Raw genomic sequence first — 23,372 nt, forward strand, 5'->3', positions numbered from 1 at the left:
CTACCTGAAAGCAACTTCCAAAGAGGGTGAGCTCGGCTGTTCTCAGTGGTCGCAGATGACAGAACAAGAAGCAATGGTCTCAAGTTTCAGTGGGGGAGTGTAACAGGGCGTTACTCACCCCTGCGGCACCTCCTACTGGTTACTCCGGGAATTAGCTCTTCTTCCAGTCCGGAGCGCCCTCTGCAGGCTGGTGATCCACCTGTTTTGCTCTCGGCCCCATGTCCCTCCCTGGACCGGGTGCCCTTTTAACTATAACGGGGTCTCCTCCTCCCAGGGGAACCCCCACCCTACTATCCCCACTTTGCCTCAGTAGTGGCCACTGACAGTCATGGTCTAGCCCCACACCCTGGGGGCAGACTGCAGCATCGGCCCACTCATCACAGGCAAAAGGGGTTTGGACCTGCTGCTTTACCTACTCCTGGGTTGTCCCATGCAACCCTCAGTACCTCTTGCCCTTTTCTAGGCCGCAGCCTGGGGCTTTCCAGGCTGGAGCTTCCCTAGCTCCTCAGCCTGTTCCCAGCCCTGCTTCACCATAGGTACCTTCTCAGCCTCTAAGCAGCCAGGCCCATCTCTCTCTGGAAGCAGAGAGAGACTGACTGCTCCTGGCTTCCCTGCCTTCTTATAAGCCCTGTTCAGTTTGGGGCGTGGCCTCCAGCTGCAGCCACTTCCCCAATCAGCCCAGCCAAAAAGCCCCTTCCCAGGGCTGTTTTAAAGCCCAAAAGGGCAGGAGCGGGTAGCCACCCTGCTCCTGCTCTGTCTGCTTGGGCTGCCCTGCTGGCTGGAGCATTCCCCCTTCTCTGGCTGCCTTGCTGGCTGGAGCTCCTTCTCCCTTCCTGGGCTGCTACTGCTGCTGGCTGGAGTGCTCCTTCCCTGGACTGCTGCTGCTGAGCAAGTGAGTGAGGGGTGGGGGGGGCCTTGCTGGCCAGCCCCCACTCCCCCACCTCTGGAGGGAGAAGCCAGGACCCCACCACCACTACAGCTACCACCTGGGGGGGGTCCTTCCTGCCTGGCCACCAGGGCTGCGGGAGAAGGAGTTGCTGCTGCTGCTGCTGGAGCTGTGTTTGTCCTGGGGAGCTGCTGGAGCCTGGAGGACAAGGAGGAAAGGGATTGGGAAGACCACCGGCTGCTGGGGAGCGCACAGAACACCGAAGACCACTGTGGAGGGGGCCACCAAGACTGAGTAACTCTTTAACTGTGCTCTAGTGGTGGGGGTTTAGACTGTGTTTGTGGGGACACAGGGGGTGTGGCGTGGAGCCTGCCCCCTGGTCCATCTGTGTCCCCCCCCCAACCCCCACCACCATTGCTGCCCCCTCCACCACCCCTGCAGTCCCTTACCATCTGCCTCAGTTCCTGCCTGTGGGACTCAGCTGCTCGCCTGGCCTGCCACACCCTATTGCCACCGTTTGGGCCTCCAGCAGCAGCCAGCCAGCCATTGACTGTGCACAAGTGCTTGTGGGTGCACGCACCCCCCCCTTCCCCTGGATTGACCCCTTCCCCTCTGCAACAGGCCCCCTAGCTTTGCCCCTAGTAGCCTTCCCCCCTGCCCAGCTTCAGTTTGTTTGCCTGCCCCGCCCGTCTCCCTTTGAAGCTTTGTTTGTCCTGCCCCAGCCCTGAAGCCAGCCCCTTGGTCCCTCTGCCCCACTCCCAGCCTGGTTGCTCCCCTCCCTCCGCGACCCCTCACCCTGATTAGCCCCTCCCCTCGTGTGCCCATAGCCCCATCAGTTCGCTTGTGCCTCTCCCTTGTTTAAGTTGCCCCTCTTGCACTGCACCCCCATTGCTCTTGTTTCCCTTCCCAGGTGCCCGCCTCGCCCCACGTGGAGACCTACGTGCGGGCGTTGGCGAGGGTGGTGGGGCCCACGGCCATCGTGGCGGCCTCCAAAATGTACGGCAAGGTGGTCTTCTTCCTTGCCCCATCATCGCCGGCGCTCCTGGCCACCCGGTGCCCAGAGTCGCCCCTCCTCCTCCTCAGCCCATCATTGCTCCCGCTTGGGCCTCAGGGGTCCGTCCTCCAGTGCGCCCAGACGAGCGGGAGAGCCCTGCCTCTGCTGCTTGCACTCTGGCGGGGCCTGTGGAAGAGGGTGCGGCAGGGGTACTGCCGGGCGTGGGAGAGGGCTCTCCCCAGGGGGACTCTTCCCTCTCTCCTACTGTCCCCCCAGTGCCTCTCCAAGCCCCCGAACAGGCATCCTTGCCCCCCAACCCAACCCCTGTCGACCAGCCCGAAGACGATGCCATGGAGAGCTGGACCCGGGTACAGGGTAAGCGGGGCAAGCGGAAGGCTCAGGCTCCGCCCGTGCCGCCTGAGGCGGAAACCCCCCGCAAGACCAGAAAGGGGGCCGCCGACACCGAGCCTTCCGCCGTGCCCCAGGGGTTGATCCATCTGCCGATGACGGCTAGGGCAGACGTGGCAGCACCGGGGGGTACCACCATCCCCCCTCTGCAGTCACCCCCTGCGGTGGCCTCCGCTCGGGCCCCTCCTGTTCCCTTGCCGTCTGTGCCCCCTGCACTACCCGAGGTGAGCGTCGCCTCGGGCGCGAGTGGGGAGGACCCCGGGGTGGTGGGAGGTGAGCTCCCCTCCATCTTTACGGAGATCGAGGCCCTGGGTCTGACCCCGGTCACCCCGGGGGAGGACGACCCTCTGCCCACGGGCCTCGATCTAGCTGACCTCACCCCGGCTTCCCCTTCCCCGTGTTCCCTCATCCCGACTGCCATGTCCGCTCCTGCCTCCGAGGGTCCCCTGGACCCCTCAACCTGCCCGGCTGCAGACGGCACCCTGCTGCTGGCCGCCGAGCCTGCTGTGGCGACGGCCGGTGCCTCGTGGCCGGGAGAAGGGCTACCAGGGGTGTCCCTCGGTGGCGCGGGGCAATCGAGTTCCTTCCCGGGCAGTGGCCCCCCTGAGGGTTCTGCATCTCCCCGCGCCGAGGCTGCTCTACCTGCCCTTGAGCCCGAGCCCGGTGTCGCTGGGGACCCCCTCCCTACCCCTCAAACCCCCGTACCTGGCCGCGAGGAGCCGCTTACTGATGGTTCAGCTCCTGCGGCCCAGGGTCCCGTCTCTGTCCCTCCCCCCACCCCTGCTCCTGACCCCAGCCCTGCCCCCTCCACCTCCCACGATGTTATTGCCGCCCCTGGAGCTGTCTCCTTCCCTTTCCCGGAGGATGACTTTGAGTTTCACAGTCCCGACCCACTAGGGGCTGCACTCTGCCCTCCGCCGCCCCCCACTGAGCCAGGGTCCGCCCCTTGCTTGTCCGTCCCAATAGGCCACGGGACTGTGCCAGAGGCCCCGCTGGTGGATCACCGGAGGCCAGTGACCCCACCCCCCATGTGCTGAGAGAGGAGTTGCAGGAGTTCCTGGAGGATGTCCGGGGCTCCCGCAACAAGGTCCCGCTTGCTCTCCAGCGCTGGGGGGACTTCCACAAGATCCTCCTGGCCACGAGGGCCCTCCTGGGGGAGGGCAAGAGGACCGGGAAGCAGGGCGCCACGGCTTACCATTGGGTACGCAAATTCCGTGACTCCTTGCTCACCTTCGGGGAGGGCCACGGCTTGCTGCGTGGCCCACCAGGGGCCGTGATCGCCCCTGCCGACGAGGATCCCCCCCAGCCCTCCTCATGGCACTCGTCACCTTTGCCACACTGAACACCCGGAGCTGTAGGGTGGGTTTCCGCAGGAGCCAGGTGCTCTCCTTCCTTCGGGAGGGGGGGTACTCTGTGGTTTTCCTGCAGGAGACCCACACGGATCCAGCCGCCGAAGCTAGCTGGCGGCTGGAGTGAGGGGACGGGGTCTACTTCAGCCATCTCACGACCCGTCGGGCTCGAGTGGCTACCCTGTTCTCCCCCGACCTACGGCCTGAGGTGCTGGGGGTCACCGAGGCTGTGCCGGGCCGCCTGCTGCACCTCCGGGTCCGCATGGAGGGGCTCGTGGTCAACCTCGTCAATGTCTATGCCCCGACATCGGCCCCGGAGCGGCTGCAGTTCTATCAGCAGGCGTCCGCCTTCCTTGGCTCCCTGGATCCTCGCGAGTGCCTGGTCCTGGGCGGGGACTTCAACACCGTCCTAGAGGAGCGGGACCGCTCGGGGACCGAGCAGTGCCCGGCCGCCGCGGACGTCCTCCGGGAGATTGTCACCCATCACTCCCTGGTGGACGTCTGGCGCGACCACCACCCGGACGATATCTCCTCGTTCACCTATGTCCGGGTGGAAGCCCATCGGTCGTGCCGCTCCCGGTTGGACTGCATCTATTTGTCACGTTTCCATCTCTCATGGGCCCAGTCCTCCAGCATCCGGCCGGCCCCTTTTTCGGACCACCACCTCGTCACCGTGATGGCCTCTCTCAGTGCGGAGAGGCCAGGGCCAGCCTATTGGCACTTTAACAACAGCTTGCTGGAGGATGGGGGCTTCGTGGCGTCCTTCCGGGAGTTCTGGCTGGCCTGGCGAGGGCAGCAGCGTGCCTTTCCCTCGGCGCGGTGGTGGTGGGATGTGGGGAAGGTGCGCGCCCGGCTCTTCTGCCGTGACTACACCCGGGGCGCCAGCCGACGGAGGGATGCGGCGATAGGGCAGTTGGAGCGGGAGGTCTTGGAGCTGGAGAGGCGTCTGGCCTCCAGCCCCGAGGATCCATCCCTTTGCGGAGCGTGCCGGGGGAAGCGGGAGGAGCTCCGGGTCCTCGAGGACCATCGGGCCCGGGGCACCTTTGTTCGATCCCGCATCCGCCTCCTTCGGGAGATGGATCGCGGCTCCCGCTTCTTCTACGCCCTGGAGAAACGGAGGGGGGCCAAGAAGCACGTCACCTTCCTTCTGGCGGAGGACGGCTCCCCCCTCACGGATCCGGCGGAGATGTGCGAGAGGGCCCGGACCTTCTACGCACGCCTTTTCTCCCTGGATCCGACCGATCCTGCCGCTTGCAGAGTGCTCTGGGACGGGCTCCCGATGGTCAGCGCGGGCAACCGGGACCGGCTAGAGCTGCCTCTCTCTCTGGCCGAGTTCTCGGAAGCCCTCCGCCACATGCCCACCAACAAGTCTCCGGGCATGGACGGGCTGACCGCGGAGTTCTACCGTGTATTCTGTGACGTCCTCGGCCCGGACCTGGTCAGCGTCTGGGCTGAGTCCTTGCGGAGCGGGGTCCTCCCTCTCTCGTGCAGGCGAGCCGTGCTCGCCTTACTGCCGAAGAAGGGGGACCTCCGCGACTTACGGAATTGGCGTCCCGTCTCGCTCCTCAGCACGGACTACAAGATCGTAGCCAAGGCCATCTCGCTGCGGCTGGGGGCCGTGCTGGAGGACGTGATCCACCCAGACCAGACCTACACCGTCCCGGGCCATAGCATCTTCGACAACCTGTATCTGGTCCGGGATCTCTTGGAGCTTGCGTGCAGGGATGGTCTGTCGTTCGCCCTCCTGTCCCTGGATCAGGAGAAGGCGTTCAACAGGGTGGACCACGGGTATCTCCTGGGCACTCTGCAGGCGTTAGGCTTCGGGTCCCAGTTTGTGGGGTTTCTCCAGGTGCTGTACGCTTCCGTGGAGTGTCTGGTCAGGCTCAACTGGACCCTGACCGAGCCGGTCAGCTTCGGGTGGGGAGTGCGGCAGGGGTGCCCCCTCTCGGGCCAGCTGTACGCCCTGGCGATCAAGCCCTTCCTCTGTCTCCTCCGCAGGAGGTTGACGGGGTTGGTGCTTCGGGAGACGGAGCTGCGGCTGGTCCTGTCGGCGTACGCCGACGATGTGCTCCTCGTGGTCCAGGACCCGGGCGACTTGGCGCGGGTGGAGGCCTGCCAGGCCGTGTACTCGGCGGCCTCCTCCGCCCGGGTCAACTGGGTCAAGAGCTCTGGCCTGGTGGTCGGGGACGGGTGGCAGGCAAGCTCCTCCTGTTCCCTTGCCGCCTGTACCCCCTGCAATACCCGAGGTGAGCGTCGCCTCGGGCGTGAGTGGGGAGGACCCCGGGGTGGGGGGAGGTGAGCTCCCCTCCATCTTCGCGGAGATCGAGGCCCTGGGTCTGACCCCGGTCACCCCGGGGGAGGACGACCCTCTGCTAATGGGCCTCGACCTGGCTGACCTCACCCCAGCTTCCCCTTCCCCATGCTCCACCGTCCCTCCTGTTGCATCCGCTCCCGCCTCCGAGGGTCCCCTGGGCCCCTCGACTTGCCCGGCTGCGGACGGCACCCCGCTGCTGGCCGCTGAGCCTGTTGAGGCGAAGGCCAGTGCCTCGTGGCCGGGAGAAGGGCTACCAGGGGTGTCCCTCGGTGGTGCGGGGCAACCGAGCTCCTTCCTGGGCGGGGGCCCCCCCGAGGGTTCTGCATCTCTCTGCCCCGAGGCTGCTCTGCCTGCTGTTCAGCCCGAGCCCGGTGTCGCTAGGGACCCCCTCCCTACCCCTCAAACCCCCATGCCTGGCCGCGAGGAGCCGCTTACTGATGGTTCAGCTCCTGCGGCCCAGGGTCCCATCTCTGTCCCTCCCCCCACCCCTGCTCCTGACCCCGTCCCTGCCCCCTCCACCTCCCATGATGTTATTGCCGCCCCTGGAGCTGTCTCCTTCCCTTTCCCGGAGGATGACTCCCGGGGAGCGGCATTTGAGTTCCACAGTCCCGACCCACTAGGGGCTGCACTCTTCCCTCCGCTGCCCCCCACTGAGCCGGGGTCCGCCCCTTGCTTGCCCGTCCCAATAGGCCACGGGGCTGCACCAGAGGCCCCATCCCCCCATACGCTGAGGGAGGAGTTGCAGGAGTTCCTGGAGGACGTCCGGGGCTCCCGCAACAAGATCCCGCTTGCTCTCCAGCGCTGGGGGGACTTCCACAAAATCCTCCTAGCCACGAGGGCCCTCATGGGGGAGGGAAAGAGGACCGGGAAGCAGGGTGCTGCGGCTTACCATCGGGTGCGCAAATTCCGTGACTCCTTGCTCACCTTCGGGGTGGGCCACGGTTTGCTGCGCGGCCCAACGGAGCGCCCCTGCCGACGAGGATCCCCCCCAGCCCTCCTCATGGCACTCGTCACCTTTGCCACACTGAACACCTGGGGCTGTAGGGTGGGCTTCCGCAGGAGCCAGGTGCTCTTCTTCCTTCAGGAGGGGGGGTACTCTGTTGTTTTCCTGCAGGACACCCACACGGATCTGGCCGCCGAAGCTAGCTGGATGCAACCTCGTCAACGTCTATGCCCCGACATCGGCCCCGGAGCGGCTGCAGTTCTACCAGCAGGCGTCCGCCTTCCTCGGCTCCTTGGATCCTCGCGAGTGCCTGGTCCTGGGCGGGGACTTCAACACCGTCCTAGAGGAGCGGGACCGCTCGGGGACCGAGCAGAGCCCAGCCGCCGTGGACGTCCTCCGGGAGATTGTCACCCATCACTCCCTGGTGGACGTCTGGCGCGACCACCACCCGGACGATGCCTCCACGTTCACCTATGTCCGGGTGGAAGCCCATTGGTCGTGTCGCTCCCGGTTGGACCGCATCTATTTTCACGGTTCCATCTCTCACGGGCCCAGTCCTCCAGCGTCCGGCCGGCCCCATTTTCGGACCACCACCTCGTCACCGTGATGGCCTCTCTCTGTGCGGAGAGGCCGGGGCCGGCCTATTGGCACTTTAACAACAGCTTGCTGGAGGATGGGGGCTTCGTGGCGTCCTTCCGGGAGTTCTGGCTGGCCTGGCGAGGGCAGCGGCGTGCCTTTCCCTCGGCGCGGCGGTGGTGGGATGTGGGGAAGGTGCGCGCCCGGCTCTTCTGCCGTGACTACACCCGGGGCGCCAGCCGACGGAGGGATGCGGCGATAGGGCAGTTGGAGCGGGAGGTCTTAGAGCTGGAGAGGCGTCTGGCCGCCAACCCCGAGGATCCATCCCTTTGCGGGGCATGCCGGGAGAAGCGGGAGGAGCTCCGGGTCCTCGAAGACTATCGGGTCCGGGGCGCCTTTGTTCGATCCCGCATCCACCTCCTTCGGGAGATGGATCGCGGCTCCCGCTTCTTCTATGCCCTGGAGAAAAGGAGGGGGGCCAAGAAGCACGTCACCTGCCTTCTGGCGGAGGACGGCTCCCCCCTCACAGATCCGGCGGAGATGTGCGAGAGGGTCCGGACCTTCTACGCACGCCTTTTCTCCCCGGATCCGACCGATCCTGCCGCTTGCAGAGTGCTCTGGGACGGGCTCCCGATGGTCAGCGCGGGCAACCGGGACCGGCTAGAGCTGCCTCTTTCTCTGGCCGAGTTCTCGGAAGCCCTCCGCCGCATGCCCACCAACAAGTCTCCGGGCATGGACGGGCTGACCGTGGAGTTCTACCGCGTGTTCTGGGACGTCCTCGGCCCGGACCTGGTCAGCGTCTGGGCCGAGTCCTTGCGGAGCGGGGTCCTCCCTCTCTCGTGCAGGCGAGCCGTGCTCGCCTTACTGCCGAAGAAGGGGGACCTCCGCGACTTACGGAATTGGCGTCCCATCTCGCTCCTCAGCACGGACTATAAGATCGTAGCCAAGGCCATCTCGCTGCGGCTGGGGGCCGTGCTGGAGGACGTGATCCACCCAGACCAGACCTATACCATCCCGGGCCGTAGCATCTTCGACAACCTGTATCTGGTCCGGGATCTCTTGGAGCTTGGGTGCAGGGATGGTCTGTCGTTCGCCCTCCTGTCCCTGGATCAGGAGAAGGCGTTTGACAGGGTGGACCACGGGTATTTCCTGGGCACTCTGCAGGCGTTAGGCTTCGGGTCCCAGTTTGTGGGGTTTCTCCAGGTGCTGTACGCTTCCGCGGAGTGTCTGGTCAGGCTCAACTGGACCCTGACCGAGCCGGTCAGCTTCGGGCGGGGAGTGCGGCAGGGGTGCCCCCTCTCGGGCCAGCTGTACGCCCTGGCGATCGAGCCCTTCCTCTGTCTCCTCCGCAGGAGGTTGGCGGGGTGGTGCTTCGGGAGCCGGAGCTGCGGCTGGTCCTGTCGGCGTACGCCGACGATGTGCTCCTCGTGGTCCAGGACCCGGGCGACTTGGCGCGGGTGGAGGCCTGCCAGGCCGTGTACTCGGCGGCCTCCTCCACCCGGGTCAACTGGGTCAAGAGCTCTGGCCTGGTGGTCGGGGACGGGTGGCAGGCGAGCTCCCTCCCACCCGCGCTTCAGGCCATCCGGTGGAGCGCGGGTCCGCTGCTCTATCTCGGCGTTTACCTTTCTGCCACGCATCCCTCTCCGCCGGAGAACTGGCAAGGTTTGCAGGGCAGGGTGGCGGAGCGGCTCCGGAAATGGACAGGACTCCTCTGGTGCCTTTCCCTCCGAGGGAGGGCACTGGTGCTCAATCAACTGGTCCTGTCCATGCTCTGGTACCGGCTCAACACCCTGGTCCCGGCCCCGGGGTTCCTGACCGACCTCCGGAAGGTGGTTCTGGAGTTCTTTTGGCCAGGACTGCACTGGGTCCCTGCAGGGGTACTCCACCTACCCTTGGAGGAAGGAGGGCAGGGCCTGAAGTGCCTGCGCACTCAGGTCCACGTCTTCCGCCTCCAGGCACTGCAGAGGCTCCTTTATGGTGCGGGTAGTCCGGCATGGAGAGCCCTGGCGCACACCTTCCTGCGCCGCTTCCGAGGGCTCCGATACGACCGGCAGCTCCTTTATCTCGACCCGAGGGGCCTTCGGCGAAACCTCTCCGGGCTGCCGGTCTTCTACCAGGACCTCCTCCGGACCTGGAAGCTGTTCTCTGCGACCAGGTCCGTGGCGGCCACCGAGGGGGCAGACCTCCTCGCGGAGCCCCTGCTACACAACCCCCAGCTCCGTGTGCAGGTGGCGGAGTCCCCCGCGGTGCGCCAGAGGTTGGTCCTGGCGGAAACAACCAGGGTTGGAGACCTCCTGGACTACGACCGGGGAGACTGGCTGGATCCCCTGACGCTCGCTTGGCGGATGGGGCTCTCCAGACCTTGTACTCCCCAGCTCGTACTACAAGAGGTGAAGGCCGCTTTGCCGCCCACTGCTCGGGCTTACCTCGACCGGGTCCTGTGTGAGGGCACGCCCCGCCCACCCCCTACCCCGAGCCCTCCGGACCTCTTCATAGGGCCCCTGCCCCGTGGACCCGAACGGCCCCCCCCGCCCCTTCACCGCCAGCCGGCTGCACGATCTGCAGCCGGTCCGTTTCCAAACCGCGCCAAGGAAGCAGCTCTACGCGCTCGTGCTCCACACCCTTCACTTCCTCACCCTCGTGTCCCACCCCGACACCAAGTGGCGGGACCTCCTGCCACCTTTGGAGGGTGAGGAGCCCCGGTGGGCCAGTCTGTACTCCACCCTGGTCCCGAGGCCCATCGGGGACATCAGTTGGCGGCTCCTCCACGGGGCCGTGAGCACGGGCATGTACTTGGCGCGGTTTACCCCTGTCCCAGACACCTGCCCCTTCTGCGGCGTGAGGGAGACCCTGGCGCACATTTACGTTGAATGCACCAGGCTGCAGCCCCTATACCGGCTCCTCACCAATCTCCTCTTGCGTTTCTGGCTGCACTTTTCCCCCCACCTCCTTCTCGCGTTTCTGGCTGCACTTTTCCCCCCACCTCCTTCTCAATGCACTCCCTATCTGTGGTCCCACGAAGTCGCGGGACCTCCTGGTCAACCTCCTCCTCCTCGCCCTGGCGAAAATGGCCATCTACGTGACCAGGGACAGGCGGTTGGCCAGTGAAGACTCCTGCGACTGTGGGGCTTGTTTCCGATCCTTAGTCCGTTCACGTCTCCGGGTGGAGTTCCTCTGGGCGGTGTCCGCTGGCTCCCTTGACGCCTTTGAGGAGCAGTGGGCGCTGTCCGGGGTTCTCTGCTCGGTGTCCCCGTCAGGCTCCCTTCTTATGACCCTTTGACCGCACTCCTGTCCCTGTTCTTTTATTAGTTGTCCCCCGCAATTAGTGGGTTTCTGAGGCCCTGTGGTACCTCCCCTTAGGCTGGGGGGGGGGTTCCGTTAGCATGGGGCGGGCTTTGCCCGCCCCGTTTCCCGGAAACCCAATAGATACAGGGAGGTTTAAGTTGGATATTAGGAAACACTAGTTCACTAGGAGGGTGGTGAAGCCCTGGAATAGGTTACCTAGGGAGGTGGTGGAATCTGCATCCTTAGAGGTTTTTAAGGCCCGGCTTGACAAAGCCCTGGCTGGGATGATTTAGTTGGTGTTGGTCCTGCTTTGAGCAGGGGATTGGACTAGATGACCTCCTGAGATCTCTTCCAACCCTAATATTCTATGATTATACCTCTTAGTCCAGGTGCATGGAAAGTTACTGGCACAAATATGGAGTCCCGTGTCACATGTGCCTTGCTGTGTCATGAGGCATTCATTGCCTATATGCTGCCTGAAGTGACCATGGGAGGGGTTCCTGGAGCTGATTGTCCTTAACGGGCCATCAAGCAGGAAAGTTGCTAGCCTTAATGTAAATCTGTTTTGGGGTGTTACCCAGAAACACAACAGGTTGGTGATACAAACAGATAGCAAAGTTTTATAACTTCATATACAATGATGATACATGCATATACACAGGATAATCATACTTAACAGACTATAACTTTTCCAATGATACCTTACACTGTAGGCCAAGGCCTTTTTTCTGTAAGAAGCAGCAGCCATGAGCTAAGAAACAGGGTGTCACGTCCCTTTAAACTGCACCAAAACAATATAATATTGGGTTAAGAAGCATTTCTGCCCTAATAGCACCAATGGTGACCAAACAAACAGACAAATCTTAAGATGTATACAGAAAACTTTGTAAGATAACACTCTGTCTGGCAAAACCACTAACCAGCAGTTTCAGTTGAAAATATATTACTTGTTTTTGTCTGTTCTTTAATATTTAATACGCCAATTTGTTTACCTATAGTTATCACTGTCTGTTCTTTAATTTGTTTTTGTCAAAATTTAAATTAACTCTTAGGTGGTGGGCTAAGACTGGTGAAAAATAGGATTTTGTAGTACTTTAGTTTAAAATGATTGGTTAAGGCATAGCTAAATAGGACCCAAGTTTTAACTATGGGTATGTCTACTCTACAAAATTAGGTTGAATTTATAGAAGTCGGTTCTTTAGAAATCATTTTTATACAGTCGATTGTGTGTGTCCCCACACAAAATGCTCTAAGTGCATTAAGGCTAGCGTTGACTTCCGGAGCATTGCACTGGGTAGCTGTGAGTAGCTATTCCACAGTCCCCGCAGTCTCCGCTGACCATTGGGATTCTGGGTTGAGATCCCAATGCCTGATGGGGCAAAAACAGTGTCACAGGTGGTTCTGGGTAAATGTTGTCAGGCCCCCCTCTCCCTCCCTTCCTCCATGAAAGCAATGGCAGACAATCATTTTGCGCCTTTTTTCCTGGGTTACCTGTGCAGTTGCCATACCACGGCAAGCATGGAACCCGCACAGCTGACCGTCACCGTAAATCTCCTGGACGCTGGCAGACATGGGACTGCATTGCTACACAGCAGCAGCTCATTGCCTTTTGGCAGCAGATGGTGTGTCATGACTGGTACCCATCATCATCATATTCCTGGCCAGTGATGAAACTGGTTTTCAAAGCTTCTCTGATGCGCACCACTTTCTGGTGTTCTCTTCTAATTGCCCCGGTGTCTGGCTCCGCGTAATCAGCGGCCAGGCAATTTGCCTCAACCTCCCACCCTGCCATAAATATCTCCCCCTTACTCTCACAGATATTGTGTAGCGCACAGCAAACAGTAATAACAATGGGAATATTGGTTTCGCTGAGGTCTATCCAAGTCAGTAAACTGCGCCAGCGCGCTTTTAAACGTCCAAATGCACATTCTACCACCATTCTGCACTTGCTCAGCCTATAGTTGAACAGCTTCTGACTACTGTCCAGGCTGCCTCTGTATGGCTTCATGAGCCATGGCATTAAGGGGTAGGCTGAGTCCCCAAGGATAACTATAGGCATTTGAACATCCCGAACGGTTATTTTCTGGTCTGGGAAGAAAGTCCCTTCCTGCAGCTTTTGAAACAGGCCAGAGTTCCTGAAGACGTGAGTGTCATGTACCTTTCCTGGCCATCCCATGTTGATGTTGGTGAAACGTCCCTTGTGATCCACTAGTGCTTGCAGCACCATTGAAAAGTACCCCTTTTGGTTTATGTACTCGCTGGCTTGGTGCTCCGGTGCCAAGATAGGGATATGGATTCCGTCTATTGCCCCACCACAGTTAGGGAACCCCATTGCAGCAAACATGAACATTTTTATTGAAAGATTTTGGAATACCAAAAAAGTGTTCTGGGTTTTGTTTTTACATTAAAAAAATCATAAAATAAAACTGAGAAATGTAAGTTTTTAATTTTAAAATTTCTCACAAATTTTTGGGAGAGGGCATTTTTCAATCAGCTGTAATCTCTAGTCATTCCGCCAGGCACACCTTTAGTTGTTAGTTTCAAATTTATGTCCTAGAAAAAATAAAGACGTCTTTCTCCCTCCTTAACTGCTTCTTGTTTCTTCTTCCAGTGCTCCGTATCAGGGCGTCTCACACTATGGAGAATACATGGTTTCTGAGCTCTCCCAAAGAGACATTATTAAGGGCACAAGAGCAAACTATCCCACTGCATAGGAAAGATAGGAAGTATGGCAAGAGCCCCCCGTATTAACCAGGAGATCTTCAATGATCTGAAACTCATAAAAGAGTCCTGCAAAAAGTGGAAACTAGGTCAAATGCCAAAGAATTAATATAAATAAATAATACAAGTATGTAAGGACAAAATTAGAAAGCCCAAGGCTAGAGACATAAAGGGTAACAAGAAAATCTTCTACAAATACATTAGAAGCAAGAGGAAAACCAAGGACAAGGCAGGCCTATTACTCAATGATGGGGGAGGGGTGAATAATAACAGAAAATGTGGAAATAGCAGATGTGCTAAATCACTTTTTTGTTTCAGTTTTCGCAAAAAAGGTTAGTAGCGACTGGACGTCTAACATAGTGAATGCCAGTGAAAATGAGGTAAGATCGGAGGCTAAATTAGGGAAAGAACAAGTTAAAAATCTTCAGGTCATCGGGGCCTGATGAAATACATCCTAGAATACTCAAGGAGCTGACTGAGGAGATATCTGAGCCATTGGTAATTATCTTTGAAAAGTCATGGAAGACAGGAGAGATTCAAGAGGACTGGAAAAGGGCAACTATAGTGCCAATCTACAAAAAGGAAAAAATAGGGACAACCTGGGGAATTACAGACCAGGCATCTTAACATCAGTACCCAGAAAGATAATGGAGCAAATAATTAACCAATCAATTTGCAAACTCCTTGAAGATAATAGCTGATAAGTAAACAGTCAACATGGATTTGCCAAGAAGAAATAATGTTAAATCAACCAAATAGCTTCCTTTGACAGGGTAGCAAGGCTTGTAGATGGGGCTGGGGGAGGGGGTGTTGCAGTGGGAAAGCGGTAGATGTGGTATATCTTGACTTTAGTGAGGCTTTTGATACTGTCTCAGGTGACCTCATAAACAGACTAGGGAAATACAACCTGGATGGATGGAGCTACTATAAGGGGATGCATAACTGGTTGGAAAACTGTTTCCAGAGAGTAGTTATCAGTGGTTCACAGTCAAGCTGGAAGAGCATATTGAATGGGGTCCCACAGGGATCAGTTCTGGGTCTAGTTCTGATCAATATCTTCATCAGTGATTTAGATAACAGCACAGAGAGTACACTTATAAAGTCTGCAGACAATACCGATCTGGGAGGGGTTGCAAGTGCTTTGGAGGATATTAATCCTATTCAAAATGATCTGGACAAATGGGAGAAATGGTTTGAAGTAAATAGGATAAGGAAAAAAATTCAATAAGGATAAATGCAAAGTATTCCACTTAGGAAGAAACAATCAGTTGCACACATACAAAATGGGAAATGACTGTCTAGGAAGGAGTACTGCGGAAAGGGATCTGGGGATCATGATGGACCACAAGCTAAATATAAGGCAACAATGTTACACTGTTGCAAAAAAAAAAAAAGGCAAACATCATTTGCAGGAGTGTTGTAAGCAAGACACAAGTAGTAATTCTTCCACTTTACTCCATGCTGATTAGGCTTCAGCTGGAGTATTTTGTCCAGTTCTGGGTGCCATATTTCAGGAAAGGTGTGGACAAATTGGAGAAAGTCCAGAGAAGATCAACAAAAATGACTAAAGGACTAGAAAACATGACCTATGAGGGAAGATTGAAAAAAATGGTTTTGTATAGTCTGGAGAAGAAAAAAGTGAGAGGGGACATGATAACAGTCCAGCACATCAGAATCCAGGGTCAGCGTCAGGGCTGCCACAGGGCTTGGGATTAGAGCTGCTGCACAGCAGGGTCTGGGGTCCCTGCTACCCAGCTCTGCACCTGGGGCTCTGCTCCTGGCCCCACTGTGGAGGGGTCTCTGGGCAGGAGGTGCTGGACATAGGGGTCTGTGGGCAGTCTATGGGCATATGCAGCCCACAATGATAATTAAGTTGAGAACCACTGGTCTAGATAATACTTAGTCCTGTTTTGAGTGCAGGGGACTGAACTAGCTTCTCGAGGTCCTTTCCAGTCCTACAATTCTATGATTCTACAAATTTCAGTGGGTGTCAGAAGCCTAACCACTGGAACAATCTCCCAAGGTGGAGTCTCAATCTCTTGATGTCTGGACACCTTTCTGGAAGATCTGCTTTAGCCAAACACAGATATTGTGCTCAGTACAGAGGGAGCTGGGTGAAATTGTATGCCTGAGATATACAGAAGTTCAGACTTGATGACCTAATGTTCCCTTCTGCCCTTAAATGTTTGTTAACTCCCTTAGTTACCATTGAAAATTCCAGTCCTAGTTTTTTTGATTCAGATCTTTGTCCATAATGAAATGGATTGATCCCAGCACAAAAGCCATCTTAAGTTCTAGGCTGTTATCCACCACATTTGTGAATTGCATTATCCCACACAGGGCTATGGACTTGAGAAAAAGTTTGGCTTGTTTGTTCTCTTTGCCTTAATGATCCTGCACCACACATTATTCCTGGTAGTAAAAAGTGGGGGTTTTTATTAGTGTTTGTTTGTTTATTTATTTAGAAGTAACTCTTCAGCTCACTCCCTGCCCTCTGGCATCAAGTGCAACCCACTTCACAGAGATCCTGGGAGAGAGTGTCTCTGGAGAAGACCATGATATAGGGGGAACAGAACAAATGGTTGATTGATTAGCAGTGAGGAGCTAAAGCAAGATGAAAAATAGAACGATGGGATTCATTTTAAAGGGGAATGGGCTGCTCTCAGAGACTAAAATGCCTTAAATTTTTTATTAAACAGAATCTTTTCAATAGACAAAATGAGCCTTTCCATCTTCTTTCTTTGTCTGTTCTTGGTCTCTCTCTCTCATATACACACAGAGATTTTTATTTTTCATTTCTTAGAGATTTCCTTTACTGTGCTTTACTTTGAAAATAATCACCAGGCTAAAGACAACATAAAGGCCCCAATTCAAGAGAGCATTTAAACATATGTCTATTCAGCCAAGCACTTAAGCATGCAAGGAGCTCAACATGGAACTTAAGCATGTGTTAAAAGTTAAGTGCATGCTTAAATTCTTGTCTTGAAGAAGCAAAACCCCCGGGGTAAGTACCCACAGTATCAGTACTGAATAAGGCTGAGGGTAGTTTTACTGCAGTAAATGAAATCCAGGGTGGTGTAGTGGTAACTCCCAAATACAAGAGCTCAAAATTTACCTGCTAAATGTAACTAGGAGGAAAGTGGGGTGAGTGGATGGCACTTAATTCTCATGCCTTGATCCCTTTCCAGTAAGATCTGACATCAAGGTTGCCACTAGCACTTAAAGAATTAAGGCAGAGATTTTGAAAAGGGCTGGAAAGTTAAATGCCCAGAACTCCCATTAAGTTTCAACCCAAACATTGGGGGGTGGGGAGTGCTGCACAAACGTATTTAGTTTGTGAATCCCTGCCTTCATGACTCCCACCCTTGGTTCCTAATTCTTTTAGGCCCTTTTGAAAATACCAGTTTAAATTAACTAGACTAGGGAAAGACACCAAGTGTGCGTGGGGGGAGGAGTAGGGGAGTGGAATTTGCTAGAGGTTTTGCATCTAATCTCTACTTGGGAGATTGGAAGCATATTTGTAAGTAGGGTTGCCAGTTTTGGTTGGATGTATTCATGGAGGTTTCATCACAGGACAATCCTGGAGGTTTGGCAACCCTATTTGTAAAGATTGTGAGTCACCTCTGAAAGACCCAAAGCACTGTAACTCCCAGTGAAAGAACACCACCTAGTTCCTTCTATCAGCAGGACTCACAAAGGGAAGTATCATTATCCCTCTTTCTACAGAGGGGGAAACTGAGTCACGGGGAGGTGAAGTGATTTGCTCAAGATCACCCAACAGGTCAGTTGGAAGCTTGGAGCTCCGGCATCCCAGTGAAGCATGCTAGCCTGTAGGCCATATTCCCGTTTCCACTACTTGCCTTCTCCTTTGGTCATTTATTTTCAGCATGGTTATTTTCTCCAGTTTTCCTGCATTAAGTTGGGCGATTCATCGTGTCACCAAGTTATCGCCTGGTGAGCTAAGGTAACCTGATCACCAGAGAAAAAGAGGGCAGAGGGACCAGAAAAAATGGAGCCATAGAATATGTAGTAATAGACATGGATGGGTGGATCAAAATGTACTTTATCATCAGCTAGTCCCAAAGTCTTTGAGTCCTGTTTCCCTACAGGCCTCTGACCTTGACGGCAAGTCCACAGTTTCCCGGGGAAGGAAGCCTGAACCTGTGGCCAACTCCCCAAACTCAGTATCTTTTCCCAGCAGGTGTTTGTCTCTTCTCCTGCCCCTTTTTGACACTTTTCTCCAGCACTCCTAGGTACTGCTTCAGACTACTAGAGTGCTACCTCACCCACCCATCCATCCATCCTTCCATCCGTCCGTCCGTCCCATGAAATGAGCTGGGTTTGGCTTAGACAGCCCAGACCCTTTCAGCTCTCAGCAGTTTCTCAGAAGGCTGCTTAGCTGAGTCAGCTGTTTTCTTTCCCTCTCTCCCTCCTCCCCTCCAACAGTTCAGTCTATCACACAGTCCTTCCCTAGTGCCCTTGTCATTTCTTGGTGCCTAAAAGAGACTCATCTTAAGGCAGCACCTTCTAGCTGTGACTACCAAGAGGAGTGGTTTGTGGCAGGATGGTTTTGCAGAGCTGTAGCACTCCCTGTTCTTTTAGTTCTTGTGTTGCCATCCCCAGCTCTGCCAGATGCACCTCAGGTGCAAGTGACCTGCAGCGCACTTCTATTCCAGCCCTGGGTTCCCCCACATCCCCTACTCTGCCAGTGCACTTTGCCCAGGACCTGCAGCACCCCCTGCTGTTCTAGCTCTAGACCTCTCTCATAGCTAGACTCAGCCCTACTAAGAATTTACCATATGAACAAAAAAGGCAACTAGGAGGGAAGCATGTAATTGTGTAACCACAGGTAGGATCTGAACTCAGCTCTCCGTGCACCTACCCATGGTGTCACTAGATCCTTCTGTCTATTTATAGTGTCTATCACCGTGGGTGCCTCATCTTATCTGGGCTGGGGAAAGCAGTATGTGAATGGGTATATTTCTTTTCCCTTTCCTTTACCTCAGTTTACCTCTCTGAAGGGGCACAGTCTAGAGTTTAGTGTTTTCAGGATTTTGATATCTCTCACTATATCTATTATGCAGAGATAAATCTCTGAGAGAATGAAAGTGACACATAATTTGTAAAGGCAAAGTTCACTGTATGTATATAACCATTTGCTTATAACACTTGAAACAGTTGTGACTGTTACCAATAACAACTCTTTAGAGCTAACACTTCCAGGGGTTTCCCCCAAGTTTTGGTACTTGTTACTACAACAAGTTCAATTATGCACATGCTTACCCTCCTCTAGGCCTCTTCTCTGGCAAGATTTACCCTTCTCCATGAAATGGTGTCCAAATCCTTTGTAGGGCACGCCAGCTCTTTGAAGTCTGGGAAACAAGTCATAGCCTAAGTATCTCCCCTTAATCCTTTGCAATGGCCATCTTCAGTTTGCACAGCCTGCAGCAATTCTCATCCTCTTCTTCTCCAGTGTGGTGAGGGAATCTGCAGTCACGCCAACAGACTGATAAAGTCCCTGGAACACTTTCCTTCATTGCTCTGCCACTGAGTCCTCCAGTGGCTGCCACTCCTCTTATTTATAAACTCCTCCCCCTCTGCTTGAGTTCCCACTGGGTCCACCCTCAGAGAGTGACTATGTCTCCTGCAGGCTGCTTGCCCAAAATGGAAATCACCCACCTACCTTCAAACAGCTAATGAGCATGCCTTGTACCCACTACACCCAATTTCTGTATGATACTGGCCCTTCCATCAGAGTCACCCTGCCCAGCTCCAGCAAGGCTGTAGGCCCACAGGGTCTGCCAAAACAATAACAAGAACTATGTGTCCTCCCCATTGTTTTTTTTCCCATATTCAATGCAAGCATGTAGTTTATATTAGCATCATGAGTGCTTGTTGCTTTGTTCCCTATGCTTCTGGAATTTTCCCTTGTGCTGTGATGAGTACAGATAGCACCTGTTTAATTTTTTTTTCTTCTTGAAGCAAATTAAACAGTCAGTTTAAATAACACAATAGCAATTGGGTGAATAGGCAACCCTAAGAGTTTAAAACTGACATTCTTTGACTTTAATCAGGGAAAACATGGAATGGATTTTCACAGTTAAATATATTGCTGGAATGAGGGAATGTGCATCGTCATCAGCTGCCTCTTTGGTGCAGGCTCCAGTCTGTTTCTCTCAGCATGATAGAAGTGCAAGAAGGAGCATTCTAGATCCCTATATTTGTTGGAGTGGCAAGAAGATCTGTAGCTCCTTTAACCTGGAAGGAAACATCTTCTTTTCAGGAGTGTCAAAAGTGGGGGAGTGTGATCCCCATGCTGGTCCTGAAAGGGTTGAATTAGGCCAGGCAAACCCAATCAACCAATTAAGCAGCAAGCAGGGGAGAGATTTAGGCTGCAAAGGGACCACTAATTGGAAGCCAGGCTCAGCTGGGCAGGAGCAGGAGGGTCCTGTATAAAGCCCAGAGGGGGAAGCACAGGAGGAGGCTGAAGGGAGGTAGGCTTCAGGCACTCCCTGGGTGAATAGAGATGTGCTGAGGACCACAAAGGGCCAGTCCATGGTTACCCCCTGGAAGGAGGAAGATGGGAGATTGACAAACAGAGAGGGGGGAATCCAGGAAGGTAGGAGAAGGCTCAGGGGAAAAGCAGCAAGTGATAAGAGTGCAGACCTTGACTGCTGATTAGAGGGTCCCTGCACTAGAGCCTGGAGTAAAGGGTGGGCCCAGGTCTCACTACCAGCCACTGGAGATGTGGCATTGACTGGTAGAGGACAATGGGCTGCCTGGAGGATTTTTTCTAGAAACACTTTGTTGCCTCCATCCTGCAGAAGGGGGAACCATGTAGTGACTGGAGGGCCAAGTCACAAAGAGGAGGCTGCAGTTCCTGGAGCAAGAGGGGCCCCCAGGGTGAAAAAAGATGATGAGTAGGGGCACTGCCAGAGGAAGGCAGCACCTGGAAGAGCTAATCCCTAGGATGCCCAAGAGGAGGCACTGCAAGTCATAAGTGGACCCCATGACATGGAGGATGCAGAAACCTAGTAGAAGTGGGTACCACCCTACGTAATGGTGGTCTGGCAGCATGGTGACTGGCACACCAAGGATGTTTAGGCTAGCTAGATCCTGATGATTCTCTACATTTCTGTGAATGGAAAGCACCTTGCTCCTGTGGAGCCCTTCTGGGAGGAGACAAAATGATAGGAATGTCACCTTCACTGTACCATTACCCCCTTCTTTGGGCTCCAGAAGGCACTGCATGGTTGATGCTGTGATGGGTTGCCACTCTCCTCTGGGGTGCCACCTGATGTACTGGGGTACCCACTGAGCTCACCTGTTCTATCAGCCTGGGCTCCCTTATACTGTCCTGCAAAGTCAGGCCCTCAAGCCTCCTCCAGAACACACACACAGGTAGGGACAAACCCAGCTGCAGAAAGACCCAGACACTGAAATCAGCTCTGCATGGGAAGACTCAGCTGAGGAATTGCCCAGCACACCCCCTGTGGAGTGTAAACCCAAAATTGTATTGTCTTGCACTGCACAGAGAACTGTACAGCATAAGCTCATAAAATTAGCCCCCTCCCTCAATGTGGAGGAAGATAGCCACAGCTTTCTGCCCCCATTATGAATTCCACAAACTGGTTTTTAGAGAAAACAAAAACAAGTTTATTAACTACAAAAGATAGATTTTAAGTGATTATAAGGGACAGCAAACAGATCAAAGCAGATTACTGAGCAAATAAAACGAACACACAAACTAAGCTTAATACACTAAAGAAACTGGTTACAAGTAGTAATTTCACACCCTAAATGTTGCTTAATGGCAGATTGCAAAGGTTCTTGAAGACAAGCTGTCTTGCTTGCAGCAGGTATTTCTTTCACAGGCCAGTCAGCTTTTCTAGCTTAGGCTCAGCTCTTCTCTTCTCTTCCCGGCCCGTCTTTGTTTCCAAGGGCTTGTCTACACTGGCACTTTACAGCGTTGCAACTTTCTTACTCAGGGGTGTGAAAAAACACACACACACCCCAAGCACTGCACGTTTCAGTGCTGTTAAGTGCCAGTGTAGATAGTGCACCAGTACTGGTAGCTATTCCGCTCATGGAGGTGGTTTTTTTACAGCAGCAGCACTTTAACATTGCTAGTGAAGACATGCCCTTAGATGTTTCCAGTAGTCCTACTGGGCAGGGATTCAGTGACAAATGAACCCTTGATTAAGTCACTCCTCTGTCTTAAATAAGTTTTACATATGGTGGGACCCCTTTGTTTTCCAGTATGGTTCTCTCCCCCCTTGCCCCCCACCCCAGTGGAAAAATATTGGTATTCTATCATGGAATCCAGTATCAGGTGACTTATGGTATGTATACACTTGCCTTTTAAAGTGGAAAAAGTCCCTTTTTTGCACAAAAACCATGGAAGCGTCTACACTTGCCAATGACTTTTTGCAGTGAAACTCAGAAGTTTCACCATAAAAAGAAAACCACCTCCACAAGAGGCATACAGCTCTTTCCGGTGATGTGCAAGTGAAGACATGTTCTTCCTGTTTACACAGCTTTTAGCCTCTGGAGGATAACCCACAGTGCCTAGGTGACCATTCTAGCCAGCAGCTCTGCTGCTCTGTTGCCAGGTAAACAGACATCCACCCCTCCCCCTGTAAAGCCCCAATTCTCCAATTTATTATTCACCCTGGCATGGTATTTCCACAGGTGGGAAGGAATGTCCTTTCAAAGATTTGTGTTCAGGATTTCCCAGGCTGAAGCTAGGAGGTCCTGTCTGTAGTTGCAAATGGTGCAACAGAAGTAGCCCGGGGCTTCCCCCACTCTTCAGGAAATTAAAAGAATTAAACCAAACAAACAAACCTAGTTGTCTTCCCCAAAAATGAGAATTGCTACTGAAACACCTGCAGGCTCCAGCCAGACTGTGTGAGAGATTTCCAATGTGCCATCTTTCCCAAATTGTTACTCAGCATTTGTCCTTTGTTGGCTTTCCCTGCACCCTATCTCCCACTGGGTTTCTATGTCTCCTTCTCCATCTCTACTCTCCTTCCAGGATGCAAACTACTCACCACCTTCTTCCAGCAGCTGATTCTACCCTCTCAAAGCTCCTTCATGTCACCCCTGCTTTGCTTAGCACACGTATCACAGGGGCACCATTTCAGATTTTGTTTGGGGGGGGATGGGTCAACTTTAACCGTGATTCCAGGGACTACTTAGGGGCTGATAACGTAGCAATTAGCTGACAGGAGCACTTTATCTAATTCCTATATAAAAGAAAGAAAATTAAATAAATATTAGACCCACTCAGTTCTAATACTATTCTGACATCTTGTGACAAGTCACTTAAGGGACAGTGGTTAGGTTTAAAATTTTAATATATATTCTTACTTTGTTACTAACTCTGCAGAGAGAACGAGGAGTACTTGTGGCACCTTAGTACTCCTCGCTCTTTTTGCTGATACAGACTAACAGGGCTACCCAGGGCTGCCCAGAGGATTCAGGGGGCCTGGGGCAAAGCAATTTTGGGGGCCCCTTCCATAAAAAAAAGTTGCAATACTATAGAATACTATATCCTAGTGGGGGCCCCTGTGGGGCCTGGAGCAAATTGCCCCACTTGCCCCCCTCTTTGGGCAGCCCTGTGGCTACCACTCTGAAATCTAAGGAGAGAGAGACCCTGTCAGGACTCCTGGGTTCTATCTCAGTTCTGGGAGGGGAGTGAGATCTAGTGGATTACAGCAGGGGGGCAGATACATCTGGGTTCCATACAAGAATATCAGAATGGCCATCCTGGGTAAGACCATGGTCCATCTAGCCCACTATCCTGTCTTCCAACAGTGGCCAATACCAGGTGCATCAGAGGGAATGAACAGAACAGGCAATCATCAAGCGATCCACCCCATTGCCCACTCACAGCT

Source organism: Mauremys mutica, chromosome 9, assembly GCF_020497125.1.
Source record: "Mauremys mutica isolate MM-2020 ecotype Southern chromosome 9, ASM2049712v1, whole genome shotgun sequence".
NCBI classification, from domain to species: domain Eukaryota; kingdom Metazoa; phylum Chordata; order Testudines; family Geoemydidae; genus Mauremys; species Mauremys mutica.